Source organism: Megalopta genalis, chromosome 13 (genome assembly GCF_051020955.1).
Source record: "Megalopta genalis isolate 19385.01 chromosome 13, iyMegGena1_principal, whole genome shotgun sequence".
In the NCBI taxonomy this organism is placed as follows: domain Eukaryota; kingdom Metazoa; phylum Arthropoda; class Insecta; order Hymenoptera; family Halictidae; genus Megalopta; species Megalopta genalis.
In genome coordinates this window covers 711,027-724,047 of record NC_135025.1, presented here as the reverse complement: position 1 = coordinate 724,047, position 13,021 = coordinate 711,027, and the positions used below count along the sequence as shown (strand labels likewise).

At 37.8% G+C, this 13,021-nt stretch overlaps 1 protein-coding gene across 6 annotated transcripts in view; it reads left to right on the top strand.

Moving 5' to 3' along the window:
* Positions 1 to 4,171: 4,171 nt before the first annotated feature.
* Nmdar2 (glutamate ionotropic receptor NMDA type subunit 2) overlaps positions 4,172 to 13,021 on the top strand; it is a 232,921-nt gene continuing 224,071 nt past the window's right edge. For all 6 annotated transcript variants that reach the window (XM_033484377.2, XM_033484380.2, XM_033484376.2 and 3 more), the window contains exon 1: positions 4,172 to 4,422. The gene's annotated coding sequence lies outside the window, so the exon portion shown is untranslated. The remainder of the gene's footprint in view (positions 4,423 to 13,021) is intronic.

The following is a 13,021-nucleotide window of genomic DNA, read 5'->3' as shown; positions in this document are numbered from 1 at the left end:
CGAGCACCGATAGGGATCCCGGAAATTCCGAAAATTATGAAACTTCGTGCGCAAGTAAAGTAAGTCGTCCGTAATGCGAACCTATTTTTGTTCGTGCCAAAATTCGATTTTATACGACGAAGTCACCCTTAGGACAGAATCCAGAATTTTCTTTCTCGCATCAAGAACGGGGAAAGATATCAAAAAAAAATTTACAACGAAAATTGAATCTCTTTTTAACGTTTTTGAAACTGCGTAAAAATAATCTTCGAAAAATCTGCGTTATTCCAGTTTCTCCATCGATTAACCCTGTCTGAAAAATAATTTAAATGTTTGGTAGTTTTGTGAATAAAAATGCGAAGACCCGTACGCGGTAACATCGATTCATGATAAAGATCGTTTCGGACGAATCAATCATTTGTAACACGTAGCAGCGCCGTTTTTGTAATCTGTAGTACAGTATATATCATGTGTCAGAAGCAGAATTTCAAATAAAAAAATATCTCGTTTTTATATTGAATTTACGATTTTATCGGGTTTCCGCGGTATATTTTATCCCGAACATTTTTTACGTTTTTTTAAATGAATTTTTCCCGAAAATCAACTACTGACGCATCATAGGCAAACGGTTTCGTTAATCTTTCCGCAGATTTTCACTCAAATCGTTGGAGCGATTTTCGCGATTATATATTTATCGTTCCGTATTGTGCCACGAAGTGGACACTTTGAACATTTTTTTGCTAGTTCTAGTATATAGATGTAAGAAAAGATAGTAAAAAATTAATTATTGCCTTCTATTCTCCTCTTTATACCAAACAACTTTCATTTGAAACTTGTTTTTTTACAAAAAGTGTAGTTTACAACAAAATTAAGGTAAAATAGTTAAATGTCTCACCCTTATATAACGGTAAATAGGAAAAATGAAAGGAGCCAGTCATTCTTGGCACGTTCCGCTGAAATTCAATGAGACCTTAAGAGATTAAGACAGTCAGCTGTAAGAAAATGCAAACAAAATTAGAGTGATCCCTTAATTGCTAACAGAATTTGGCAGGCTAACTGAAGCTTACAGACCAGATGTTGATGTTCGAAAACTTCTCAAAAATTGTCAAAATAGTTCGCTTCGAGGCAGAATATGTGTTAACAAGATTTTGAAGTAAAATTTATTTGGACTCGATAGTGCGAATTATTCATTGAGAAATAGGAGTATCCAACGAAGTAATGTTTGTTGTCACTAATTTTTTTCATAAGGCAGTGTTTACCGACAAATTGGCATTGCTCATTTCTTAAAATTACGATAATTTCTATTGTACGCTTACAAATGTACTGCAAATGCTATTCTGTAAAATGTCGATTCGACGAAGTATTCATTTATTGGTCGTTTCACTTTCATTCTTCGTTGAGTCTTATATGACATTTTAAAAAATGCTTGAATCCTATTCAGGGATGTTGAACGTTGAACACAATATTAAATCTGACTGTTCGTTCGCAGCGAGATCCCAGTAAATCGCATAAATTCGTGATTTTTCGATGTTCGAAACTTTTAATGCAATTTTTTTTCTCGACGCGTCGCGCAGTCTACTGGGAAAGGGCTGACGATTTCGAGTTGGCAGATTCGAGTTCACTCACAGTTTGATTAATTTCTGCAACTTTTAGTGGAGAACAGTTGCAAACAACGACGATTACGACCCTCATCTTCGGTCTCTTCATCTGGTAAAAGGCTTACATTCGACCACAAGAAGTTTCAGGCTGCCGTGATGAATTTTAAGAAACTTTTCCCCGGTCCTGGGAATCGTGCTGTTCGGATTCGGTGAATAAGTACGGATCATTTCACCGTTTCATTTTTTCCTGAATAAAAGACGTTTTTGAAACCATTAGCCGGGATTGCCGAAGCCTGGAGAATTGGAATGTCCGACAGAAGTCTTCCGAGTTCGAGGAAGTTTAAACGGAGCAGGAAATGCACATCGATGAGAGAAATACAGGGTGTCCCAAAAATGTCTCGCAATCCGAAAGTGGCGGGTTTCTCGGGTCATTCGAAGCAACTTCTTCCTTTACAAAAATGTTCTCCGAGGCACCGTTAACGAGTTATTAACGAAAAACAGTGACCAATGGGAGGCGAGCTCGCTTGGCGCGAGACGGCCGAGCCAATGAGCGGAACTGGGCTTCGTGCGCTGGTTGGCTAGGCCGCCTCGCGTCAGCCGTACTCGATTCTTATTGGCCACTGTTTTTCGTTGATAACTCGTTAACGGTGCCTCGGAGAACATTTTTGTAAAGGAAGAAGCTGTTTCAAGTGATCCGAGGAACCCGCCATTTCCGGATTGCGAGACATTTTTGGGACACCCTGTAGATAACAATGTGCTCGAATTGCGAGGAAAAGCAATGAGAAAACCTACGATTCCCCGTGAGATGGGGAAGTCCGGGGATGCGTGCGTGATATTGCGAATACTTATCGTCACCTCTCTGTCCGTTGAGTCGCGGAATACGTCTAACAAAAGACCGTTTAAACACACCTGAACGCGCTCCGTACCCAGGTAGGTTAGTGGAGCTAGTTACTGTGTCGTAGCTAATTAATGTTCCTTTAATTCATTTCTAAGCATGATCATCTTTATATTTTATTACATATTATTATTTAACACTATATACTAAGTAATGTAATCTACACTTGGGTCTGTATGAACCCTGAGTCCGCCGCTCGCGGTCGAGGAACGGATCGCCGTGTAAAGGTTCGAAGATAATAAATTGAACCGCGTCTCCTCCAAGTATCGTTGGAACACTATGGACGAGGACGTTGAACTATAAAATTTGTTCTGATCGAAGCAAACGCTTCGATTACGAGACAATAACCGCAAAAACACTGCGATACCTATGTCGCTCAACAAACGTATTGGTTTTTTTTCGGGAATTGTGACCTGGTCTCGTCGGCACAAAAAAAATATTTGTTCGAACTATGTGGGGGCTCGAATTTGCGAACGTTTCATTCCTCGATTGAAATATCCTTGTTTACGCTTCCAAAGTCAACTACGGTTCAGTTAAATTTTAAGCAAATAATTCAATTTTTACGAACGGTCCAATGAGCTCCGGTCCAACGATCCAATCTAGGATCTAATAGTTAATAATACGCTATATGCTATTTAAAAAACGCCAGAAAAATGTCGAGTGCTATTTAAACAACGCCAGAAAAATGTCTAGTGCTATTTAAGAAAAATTGTCAAAAGTTTCTTCTCATTTAACATGACATAACCGAGTTATATGGTGCAACGCTATACCCCTGTACACATTGAAGAGATCTGTCAATGCATCCGCGCGATTCAACGCGTCCATTTAAAGGTAAATCGACGATTTAGAGTGTCATTTTAAGAATGATGGAACGAAAGATCTGAAATTTTAGCGCGGAAAATCCTCTCGCTATGAGGAATCGGAAACGAAATCCCGATCGTACGAGGTGTCGCGAATACGGATTACTCGGAAATTGCGAGACGTTGTTGTAACGACGACACAAAATCGTCGCTTACGCAAGGAGTTCAAAAAAGAGCATGCAATATTTATACAGCATGTACGACACACTGTACCGAATAAGAAAGCCTTAGTTAAACATAAGTCGAAAGGTCAACATTTTTATTCGGTACAGCGTGGTCCTATGGAAAAAGTTCACTTCAACGAATCCATTAGTTTTCAAAATATATTTGTCCCACCGGTTCGAAAAGAACCCAGGCGACATCTAACACTTAAAGGCGATGTTTAGAATTTTGAAATTTCCTTAAGCATCATAGAAAGTGAAACATAAAAGAAGGAAGAAAATCGATTGTTTTAAGGTTAAATTAGAATCTTGCCTTAACAGATACGATTTTTTCCCCGCATGCTCATACGTACTTCCCCCACCATGCGACGTATCAAAAATTCCCTGACGAGTAAACCCTGCTCGTCGGAGAAGAATTTGCTAATGCCAAATTAGCTCATCATTGCCAGCGAAAAGGTTAAATTCTTTAGGCGTCATCGCGAACTTTGTTCGGTCAAGCTCCTAAAAATTCTGGTATCTTAAGTGGTGACCGAGAGGAGGATAGTGTCTCGAAGAAGAGCGGAACAACCCCGTAGTCGAGTTACGGAGCGAAACGCGTGCGCGGGTGGGTTTAATCGGGTGAGGAGGGGGACGGCGGGGGCGCGGTCGCGGGTACAGAAACATCGCACTTCAGTTGGGTTTGGTTCGCGTTTCGCGACTGGCCTCCCGCGCCTCGAGGTGTGTCTTTTTCGTCATACGTGTCCTCGGCTCGAATCTCGTACCGTGATCGCCGTAACCGACTTAAAAGAAAAGAAAGAAAAAAGAAATAGAAACGAAAAATTCTGCCAGTGCAATTTCGCGGAGTTCTCCGGCCACGAAGGAGGAACGACTGCCTGGTCTTCTTAGTCCCGAGACGAGACCTCGCATGGACTGTATGCGTCCTCGAATTTGTGAGTGAAAACCACTTAGCGGTTTCATTGACAACAGTCTCTAGCTGTAACGGTCGCGAGCCTTTTTCCTCCACGGACGATAAAATTGCCGCGCTGCACTCGCGATATATATCGTTCACGCTGGTGCATCGCTTTCACGTCTTTATCCAACGATTCCGCGTAAAACAATGTTCAGAAATCGTGCAAATAACGTGTCAGACTCTGCGCAACACTCTCTTCGATGGCAAATCGTAGGAGTCGCTGAACTTTATTAGGAATTCCAAAACATATGGGTCCTGTTCATTGACCTTTCGGTGTAACAGCTGATGAACGCTCTTAGATTCGTCAATGTCCGAAAGTTCCCCGGCCTTCGTCCATACGGAGAGGTGAAATTACGACGCGTCAGAAATATATCCTTTTCCAACTTCCGCGATGAAAAGCCCGTTCGACCGAAAGTTCGCGGATTCACGTCTCACCGAACGGTCGGATCGAACTGCGTGGTGATTGGAAGCGCGGTCGAGAGTATCGTGTGTCAAAAGTCATTTTTGCGACCTCGGGCTGTGACGTAGGAAAGGCTACACCCGAGCTGGCCAATACATTTTCAGTGGAAACATCGGCGAATCTCTGTAGGATGATAACGTGCGGAGCGTAGACTCTAACAGGTTTCGCAGCTAGAGGGTTTGGATTGGACCTTTGTGGAAAGTTTTCATCTATTAACGATACCATTTTGGAATCCATACGTTGGGACTCGCGTATGATTCGATCCTGGGCAGTTGACATTCGCGATTCGACGACAGAATCGTTGCGGCCAGCCTAAGGCGTCGTAATGTTTGCTCTATTCAGATGCAGGGTACACGACGTCGTGCTGAATTGTGACACGTTTGTGATCACGCTCAAGTTCGATATATCTAAATATTTTTTAGCTTACCCTTTGTCTACCGGCAGTTTTATAATCGTTTGAAGACTTTTATAGCGAAGATAGTAAAAATTAAAAATATCTTTTTCTTTACGACGAAATTATCCCAAACGAAATTATCAGATTATATTCCTTTTAAATGATAATTTCAGAAGAACTTGTTACATCGTATTAATTTAAATAGTTCGAGGGTTGAGATTATTATAAATTTTGAAACATTTTAGAAATTCTTAACCGTTCATCTTCGATTTTAGAAAATTTAGAAGTTAGAGATCAAAAGATTTTTTAAAAAATTCTTAACTGTTGATTTTCGAGTTTGGGAGGATACTATCAAGAAGCGAAAACGGTCCAGTGTAAACTTGATCTATTTAGATCATCGTAGATGGTAAATAACGTATCACCGTGAGCTGACGAAGGAATCCTTGTGTCCCACATCTGCGATCGTGGTCGTGAACATGCCGAAAGTGTCCACCGATATTTGTCCGCGAACGGATCGCTGAATTTGCGAATCGTCGTCGCATCGTCCCGCATCGGAGGAGGTCAACCCTTGCCGCGGAAAAAGCGAGAGTGGCCGATCGCGGAGATTCGGTGCACGATGTCCCGTTGAGAACGGACCGAGAATGATCTTGCGGTGCTCGACTTGGCTGGAACTCGAGTCCTAATGGAATTTTTGCCCCGCCCTCTCCCCGCCCGATACTTTCCCGATCTTCCGGCCGGCCATTAATTTTCATCCCGAGTTTTTGCGAGCGTCGACGAACGGATCTCCCGATCCCGGCAGTTTTCCTGACCGTTTCGGGAGAACCGATTCAAATGCAGCTACACGCGAAACTTTGCGCCGTTCGGCTGTCTCGGCTGACGTCGTTACAGAACGCCGCGACGATTTATGACACTTATGTACACAGGACATGGAACGACGTTTAATTTGTGGCGCGTCCGGCACCGGTCTGGCTCCTCGCAGCGAAGTAAATGGACCGTGGTGAATGAAATTCCGTCTTTTCGCGGCGTCGTACTTGAGAAAATGGATTTTAAAAATGCAGCAGCTGGTGCACACAAGCCACGGCGCGGCGTCCTGCGTTTTACGTGTACGCGCCAGTCGTTGTTATTAATTTTGCTCGTTGTTTAATGGATGCTGTTCGACGATCGGATGGCAGATAATTCGCCGATCGGATGGCAGATAATTCGTCGCTCGGTGTACCGATGGAAATTGAGAACGGCGTGTTGAGAGTAATGGCCGAATGATGAGACGAGCGACGAGACGAGTGTCGAGCCTACCTGGTTCTCTGGTTTTCTGTCGGTGCGCGATTTTGTAGGAGCCGGTTCGAGTGTATAGCAAGTGAACCTTTTGCCGTAGATACGAATCGCGGAAATGAAAACAAGTTTAACTACCGGTGGCTGGATGTTCTTTTCGGGAAATGTCGTTCGAACAATCCTAGTTTCGCGCATTGTACAACTTGTTTCGGATTTTCCGCAAGAAAAACTGGGCCATGGGCTAAATTATTCTGGTGGGATAATTTTTAACGCGTGCCACTTTAAACTGCAAATTACGAGCTCTGTGAAACTTTCTTTAGCGTGTGCATGCACCGAGTTGTCGGAGAAAAGTTCCCACTGATTTTTAATTAAAGCGAGTCTATCTGCCCTCGTATTGTACAGTGTGGCTTATTTACGGCGAATGTCCCGAGTGTCATCGTACACAGATCAGTGGCCCTGATCTTGAAGCTCCGTCACTTCTGTTCCTAACGTAGCAAACCGTTTTTAATATCTCTGTTACATAATCCTGTATTACAATTTTTTATGCGAAGATTTCTCCGTTTCTATAAAAAAGAATTAATTGCTTATTGAAGAATTAATATGCCATTATATAAAAAGAATTAAATACGTACCATCGAAATGATTTGGTTTTTGATATTTTTATTAACACTTCCTTTTGATGGACGCATAAAAAGAGGATCTCTTTTGCAATATACGTGAGCATCGTACCTGTTTATCGACCTTCTTTGGATTTTACCGATAGTATTTGTGCATGACAATTGAAGTTATTGTGCCAGCCATCGATGTTTTGCGACGCGTCAAGTGAAAGTGAATTTAAAGTGATTGCATGTGACAAGCAAGTGACAAATGATTTCCTCTAGTGTTATCGATGCTACGAAATTATCACAGGTTTTTCGAGCATTATTGTCAAGTTTCTTCTAGTTTCTTTCAATTAAAAATTCTAGTTAATTTTTCGAATATTTCATTTCAAATTTCATTATTCAAATGTTTCTTAAAATTTTCCATTTAATTGTTCAAATATTAATAACATTTCTTCGCTAGTATTAATCGTGTATTTTGCACATTACGTGTTTTTGATTAAGCCTTTTATACTTTATTGGCGACTCTGAGGCTACACTAGAAATTGTTATATCATGTTCCAAAATTATTTTTCTATTATCAAATACGAAATGGAGATATTGCAGGTTGGAAGAACAATTTTGAATTTAATGTTAAAATGGTTTCGAGTGCAAAGAGTTAATTATATTGGAATAGAAGAATCTTTTTTTTCAGAATTTCACTTGAACAAGTGGAATTTAGATATACACGTGATTATACACTTGCTAAATCGATGATACTTTATTTGTGAGAGTTTGAAAAATATTCGCAATTTAGCTGAAAAATATTCAGTTAAAATTACATATTCAGTGAAGTTTATAGAAAAGTCAGTCTTTGTAATTAATTTCTAATACAACGTTCTACTGGCAAAGATTGCAAATGTTATATACGGCACATCCAAAACAGGACATGCGAACTATAGCGGAGGAACTTGTGATACAAGTTTAGGAAGTGCTTCCTGATTAGTATACTCCTGCTATATGTATAGTCGCATATATGAAGTCTTCATCACAAACATCTTTGCTTACTATAAGCTGCAGCATCCTTAAAGGTAGCACTATCTCTCCTTAAAGAGATAGATGATATAGAGAAAGTCGAAAATATTATCATAACAAAAATATTTGATTTATTATTTATTTATTAATACTTTAAAGCAAATGGTTTCTTTAGTTGGTACATGATTATTGTGTGTATATGCATACGTTGGGTGTTACTTATTATTATTATTATTAGTTCCTGAATTGTTACCGAACATTGTTTATTTATATTATAAATTATTTCAAGTCCTTCTGTTAGTCTCGAAAAAGTTACAGCTGATCTGATTACATTTTATTTTTGTTGACACAAAAGTTCGTGCGAAGAAAAGAATATTTACAGCTTCCACTGCAAGCAATCAATTTTTCTCAGTCAGCATCGGGATTATTGAATAATTTTGTACTTCATATTTCACTATCTCGGAGAACAGAACAATGAGAAGATGAATCGATAGCAACGCAATATAAAGGCCAGTGTATCCCCCCCTTCAGCTGTATCAACTTAGATACAAATCAAATTTATTTTCTTCATTTCTCAATCATAATAACCTGGAATGTTTATCTTCCTCGTATTGCCACTTCCAATAGTATTAATTTTCATTCCACTTAAGCAGAGAAACTTCTACAACCAAGAATATTACTTCGCTATATTTAATCGTGAACAACTTTGAATTATCGTAAATTTCCAAGAGTGTACAGAATTTCAAATCCAAACATTTGTTCATCTGCAAATTAAATAACTTTGGATTATATATATATGAGAAGAATGTTTCTTTAACATCATACGCTTTCTCGAACACATGTTTTCGTTTTTTACTATGTAGAACAAAATTAATGTAGTTTCAATAGGAACTAAAATGTGACGCAAACCATCGAAGATATAAATAAATTATTCACGTGAAAGACATTTTCAATGTTAATACAGTATTTTTAAATAAACGTGCATATGCATAGTGTTAGAGAACAATTCTACCGCATTCCTATATAAATTTTAGTAATATTTAATCATAAGCCATAAGCTTCTTCATGGATTTGCAATTGAAACTTTTTGTAGTTAATATAGAAGAGAGAGACGATCGAATTTTACCTTCATTCAACGGATTTACGTACACAACAGCACAATAATTATTTGCGGTCTGTAAATCTTTCGAGCTATACATAGAACTACTTACTAACTTGGATAAGTTTCAATGTCTATAGTTCTTGAGGGTTAAACAAATGTTTCCGTCGAATATTATAACCAGCAGACTGTTCAGCTGTTAATCCGATTCGAAGAGATAATTTCGAAATTGTTGCAATTGCTGAAGTTGAGCTCTGTTAGACTCGAACTTCTCAATATACAAACGGACATTTCGGTCTTCCAGCAAGAAGAAGCTTCGGATTTGTCGAAACTGCAAACTGTACGATTGAAAGATGTTATAATGTAAATTGAATTGTCGAGTTACTATCGATTATAGTTTTTAACAAAATATTTGCTACGGAGTCGTACTTTGTACGACGGTAATATCGCACTCTTCTTTATGTAAAAAAATGTCTCCATTGATTGGCGGAAGTGCCGCTTACTTCCTGGAACTTTTTCCTCGATACGTGCCTGGAATCTCGATCTTTGTCGTTCAGATTATGTTCTTTTTTTTCGTTATGTTTTCTACGTGATAGGAATTGTGTTCTAATTGTGTGAACCATCGGTTCGACGTTGAATTTTGCTGTATCACAAAATTGCTTAAACCGGAGTTACAACAAAAGTTGACAGATTGTTGGTAGACAATTTTGGAATCATTCGTTGATTTTCAAGAAACCGATATTTCAAAACCAATCATTAGTTAACAAATACAATATAAAAATATCTATTTTTAAACGAAATAAATATTTTATTATAAAAGATACAAATGTTGATGCAATGTAAATTATGGTTGACGAATCATGTGTTTGATATAAACGAATAGAAGGAAGAAAACGGAACGCTTCAAACGGTCATGGCTTAAGGAAGAGAATAAATGTTCTACTTTAATTCATTCACTTCAAGTAGATTTTACGGACCATGGAATTTTCCTATTTGGAATGATTTTATTGCGTCGTAAGAACCATAATGTCTCACCCCCTCCCCTACTTTAGTAATTAGCTTTTCCCGACAAAATCTTCATTAGGAAGCAGAGTTATGTCGCCAAAGGGTCATAAAATCGTCTGAAGTGTTAATTTCAGCAAATATGGAATAATAATTATAATTTGATCACGTTTTCGTAACAGCGTGTAGTAATATGAATTATTCTTCATACCATCATTATGAAACGTTATTTGAAAGTTCATTTATTCTTACTTTTATCCTTAAAACTTTTAAATTTTGAATAACAGAGCTATTTCACGGCACGTTAATATTTATGGGAATATTCTATTGGGATTTATTTATTGATGTTTCGACTACATTTCAAAATTGTTCGAATATAAAAGATGTCGTTTCTTTGAACGATCGACACTAGAATATTCCTTTAAGATCACACATAGTAATTAAATATAAATATATAAAATATTTATAATTATGAAATCAACTCCAGAAACAAGAGATATGAAATTGCTACATCGGGAGACCCACAATTAAATGTAAAACCGTGGTAGGATGATTTTTTTCTACGGAATAGGGAAATATCGTTGGAAACGAAATGAAATCGAATAACAGAATAGGATCGAGTCACGTGGAAGTCTGACGAGGTAGCTTTTCGAAAACAAGTAATGACGTTCTCAATTAAAACTACTACGCCATTGGGATTCCACGATTTGCATAAAATTTCTAAAGTTCGGATGAACTGTGAGCGCGAAACGATTGTTACGATAATGGCTGGATTCCAGTTATTATATGGAACTCTCTTTAAGTTTCCAGTATATTTTATCTTGGCCACCTCGATTCGCTGCGAAATGCAAATAATCCGCGATTTCTAAGCGAGTTAACCGAACCGTTCCTGGTAGGAAATAATTGATGTAGTAAGTACAGATCATTACGACTTTCTTAATCACCTCGAAGTAATCCGACGTGCGGACAATCCAGTATTGATTTTTTTCTTCGTGCGCGCCGCGTCCTCGTCGCAGCTCCGATAATATTTTAATTTAAAATATATTATCAGACTTCTCTAATTAATAAGCGTGCGTGAACAAGTAATGAAGAATTCACTGAAATTTTCATATCGTGTGCCAACAGAAGCAACTCGAATTATAGTCGTTAGTTACAAGTAGAAAGGGCCAGCAATGGTCAGACGTATTAAAGTGTCATGCCAAGATGCAATTAATCGTATGTTTCTTATGCTAGCTTTTTAATATTATTTTATCAAGCATATAAATGTATGCGTAATAAATTATAAGAGTATTAATTATAAGGGTATTTATAAGACGAAGACAGATAATAATAAACTTGGCAATACAAATAACGCTACATCCAAGAAATGTCCGAGGTAGCTTAACACAAGGTTTTATAAAATGGCAAAAGTTTTGAAGTTAAGCAGACACCGGGGTAAAAAATTATACATTAAGATAAACACACGTGTCCACGCTCGTGAAAAAGGATGCGTCGCCTGTCTAATTTATGTTCCCAACGTATCCTGTGCTCACTGGCAGGGCACAGTTAATTAGCGTCGGAGTTCCAGAGGCAGGCGCAATTCGCAAACAACATACGATCTGAAATTAACATTCGTTTGATTGTTGGCAGATTAATTGCTTTTTGCCGAAGAAAATGTGACTTCTACATTATAACAGTTAATTTTGCTAAAGTCAAAATTCCTGACTCAAATAATACCGATCAAACAATTAATATTATTTGAATTATGGAAATTTAGGTTATAGAAGCTCTTGCACATACAACAACTTTATTATCTTTTTCTTTTTTGACATTCTACAATAAAAAAATTAGAAACACCATGTATATAATATATGTATATATAATATAACCGTACCTGCCCAATATAAAATAGTTTCTTCTGTATTCGATAACACAAATCCTGCATGGGATAGTTTATTTTTGTGGTTTCGTTCCGCGTGCACGAAAGCCATGGTGATTCAATGGATTAAAAAGTATGAAAATGCGATTAAAAAGCAAAAATATTTAAGCAACTGTCGACCGCGTTCGCGTGAAATACAAATGGATTTACGTGGATAATCGGAATCGCTGTGATTTGTTTCTACAACTGCCAAGTATTCAATTAATTAGCTTCCCTAATAACTTTCTGTTTTTTATTTCAATTCTATGGCTGTATTCAATGTGTATTTCGATTTGTAACATCGGACGAACGTTCGTACGTTTTCCTAAAATTGATTTTAATGGAAATTACGCAAAGTATTTGATAAATGGAGTTTGAATACGATAATAGTCGGGGCTGAATTATGCATAATGTGCACAAACGAATAATCTTTTAATAATATACGAATGAAATGGTGTAACGTACGTGTGTTAATATTGGTAATTGGACAACGAATAATGGAAACGAAGGATAGAAATATTAATGTGCAAAACAAAGATTGGGAACGCCGGATTTCATCGGATCGTCGAGATAGCGCAGCTACAAAAACATAACGGGTGTTGATTGCATATTTTATTCGAATTACAATTAAATCAAAGGAAACAGTTCCAATATGTGGAATAATTTAGCTTCCCTACGGTATTTAAAACATAAGCATTATTTTAATAAAAGAAAGTATATATTTTTACTAGTTTTAACTAGTGCATATTTACTGTAGAGTTTACTTTATTATTTACTTTGCAGCTGCATATAGACAGACTGATATACATAAAGTAATTGAGTCGTTCGGAAAATTGCTTCGTTCT